Genomic DNA, 3603 nt, shown 5'->3' on the forward strand with positions numbered 1-3603 from the left:
ACAGTAGTTGTTCGTCAACGAGAAATGGTATTGACAAATACGTGACTCTCTTTGTTGACATATTCAATGTTTGATATTATTTTATAATTCATTTGTTAATAAAAAAACGTAAGGAATGTGTCCAGATGTTATGTTATTCACATTAATTGATTTTCTAAAAATAAATTTGCTTAATCATGACTGACCAGAGAATGTGTAACAGATCGAAAGTCAATAACACACAGTTTTAATGTACTTAATATCATGGAAATAATTTAGTACGGTGCTTCCACCATTATAAATCGATTGTCGCTTTTCGTGACAATACTAAATCAATGTTTTCCATATTGTATTGATGTAGCTGCTAATACATGATAGATGTAAATCGGATAATGTTACGTCATAAAAATGTTGACGCGTAAGCCACGATACTCAACAACAATAGTAACGCTAACTCGGGATACATGCCATTGATCATACATAATTTGATAGATAAATAAGCTTGTCACTGATCTGATTCCGCACATTTATTGTGATACTTTTATAATTTGTAAACACTACAGTATCAATCGCTTAATGTATGTATCAGATACTAAGTAGAATGTACAGAAACGTGTCACAAAAGAATGGTTTGAGACAGTTTTAAGCATAATTTCGTAAAGGTCAGACCGAGATCACCACCTTTAATCAAATCACCTTTAATCAAAATGACATATGCTGTTGAAAAAATTGCCCCAAAATTGTCTCTTTAGCCCGTTCACATGGTGAAAATTTACGTGTGCATGTAAACATTCTCATGTACAAATTTGCCTGTGAATGTGAATTCAGATGTGCAAAATACGTTAACGATTTATATATCAGGGATATATTTGCGTTATTTTCACATTGACTATAAAAAAATTGTATTTTCTAAAGAGTGAGTTTAAAAGTCGACACGTTGAAAGCATTGATCGTTATTACATTTTGGTGCAATACCCGTATATTTTGTTCCAAGAATTTTTAAAACTGTATATAAGGCCCAAAATGCCCCGGGATGACTAAATGTAAAACGATCTAAAAAAAAGAATACAGACATCCTGATTTACACTTGAAAAACTTTTTTTTTTTTTTTTTAAGACCTGAAATACATTTATTGAAAATCACCTGAATATAATTTACCTTGTATAACCCAGGGAAGTATACACAAGGGGCCCTGTGTTTACAATGGTCCATCGTCCAGGGATAAACGGTGGACTCTATTACAAAAAAAAAATCTTTTCTAATTTTTTTGAATATAAGTTATACATTCATATTCATTACACAGACAGAGTTTGCGTACAAAGGATTTATAACATTCTACATTAGATATCATAAAATACATCAAAAGACACACTATACAATCTACACATTATCTTTACTTATAATTGACATTTAAAATTGTACTTTTAACACCTGGATAACATTGTAAAGTGTCGGTCAGTGATTTTATAGGTCACATGCTCGCAGGCGCGTAGCTACGTTTACGTCAAAACGCCCGGGCGTACACATGAATTTTGGAGAAAAAATATTTTAATCTAAATAAATTAAAAGATTTGGCTAAAAGCACATGAGCCTTGTAGTTCTTTCTACACTGACTTGTAATTGAATATAACAGTCGGAAGAAATTTACTTTTTAATCAAATGGTATCATATTATTTATTTGTTCGTTTTCTATCAAAATCTGAATCTACTGTGAATTATCCTCCCTTTCCTATAGTTTAAAGCAATTCATTATCTGCTGAGATACGATATGCAGTTTTGTCGAGCCTGCGAGACATTCCGTAATCGGCGTTGGCGTCGTCAATATTTATGTTCAGCCTGTGGTTAAATATTTTTTTAAACATCAATAAATTTGTAAAACCTTTATGAAATTTTACAGAATATAGGTAGAAACTTTTTTATGATCAAAAGAGTATCCAGAGCATAATTATGAAAGTTTACACTTGAAAAACTTATGACAGACGCCAACCAACATCAATCATTAGACTATAGTCTCTTGAATTTGACAGACACCAATAATGCGGCGGGTTTAGATGTGTTTTGTTCGTTCAACCCTTCCACAACCTTAGATAGTGGGTGTAACAGTTGAAAATGGGCTACTGCAGTCAGGTCGGTGTGTACAGCACTAAATGTTTCACTGCATTCCCATTTCGGGTTATCAATTATAATCCAAAAACCCGTTTTATGAACTCCTTTTAGTCTGTTAGCAACCTTGTCCTCTTACATATTGATTTAAAATCTAATAGGGAGCTTTGGAATGACGCCTTTAAAAAAAAAAGTACATAAATCTTTAAAGTAAATGATACCAATATAAACCCGCAATTTTAGATTCTTATTTAAAGTGTAATTGAGTGTAACCATACTGTAGCCATTGTATCCTTGTAAGGTTCTAGAGTCAATATTCTGTAACTACTGTCCTGCATTAATTTTGGTCTATACTACAGCAAAGTGTAAGTAATTGGGCTATATTCCGGATTTTGCTTAATTTTGTATGCATTTTGGAAGAACTCGTTGAGCTGCATCTGAATATGAAAAATAATATATGCAGCATTTATACTTCTAGAGACACAGTCAATTAAGACTTTGTGAAATAGGTCTATAGATCGATGCATAAAATTGAGAATGGAAATGGGGAATGTGTCAAAGAGACAACAACCCGACCAAAGAGCATAAAACAGCCGAAGGCCACCAATGGGTCTTCAACACAGCGAGAAAATCCCGCACCCGGAAGCGGGCTTCAGCTGGCCCCTAAACAAACAGGTGTACTAGTTCAATGAAAATGGACGTCACACTAAACTCCAATACATATAAATGAAATAAAATTAAAAAAACATACAAGACTAACAAAGACCAGAGGCTCCTGACTTGGGACAGGCGCAAAAATCCGGCGGGGTTAAACGTGTTTTGTGAGATCTCAACCCTCCCCCTATACCTCTAGCCAATGTAGAATAAACAAACAGACAGCAAAACGCACAGTAAAACTCATGTTAAAAGAAGTATGAGTCCGTTGTCAGAATAGATAACAAAGGAAACTAAGCAAAATGACAATGATACATAAATTAACAAAGTACTACTAGCAGTTACTGACATGAATGCCAGCTCCAGACCTCAATCTAACTGATTGAAAGACTAGTCTTCAACATATGAAAATTAAGCACAATCCCTCCCTTGAGGGGTTTAGTATCATACCATCATAAAATATATGAGAAGAACATAACCCGTATCATGCCAACATGGTTTTAGAATAAATGTGTTTATTTCCGATGCAAAGACCCTATAAGTGAATCAATATTAATACCAAAATATGTCATCTTTAATGACCTGACAACAGTATCGTAACTATATCGCTTCTGAATAAGTCTGTTTAAAGGTTTTGTAAGCTTTTGAGATGAATGTATTTAAAAAGCGACTAAAACTTCTTTCTGCTAAAACAGGAGTCGTTGCTGACAGTTTTAAGTTTAGTTGCGCTACTCATGTCAGGCGTACTCAGATGTAGTCCCCTAGTCTATGTCCATCTAAAAAATTCTGTTATTTATACATTAAAACCTATATAATTGGGTGTCTGTCTAGTAACTGGTTGGGCTAGCTCCAAGGTTAATCCTTAAC

This window comes from Mytilus californianus, unplaced genomic scaffold, assembly GCF_021869535.1.
Source record: "Mytilus californianus isolate M0D057914Y unplaced genomic scaffold, xbMytCali1.0.p SCAF_3, whole genome shotgun sequence".
NCBI classification, from domain to species: domain Eukaryota; kingdom Metazoa; phylum Mollusca; class Bivalvia; order Mytilida; family Mytilidae; genus Mytilus; species Mytilus californianus.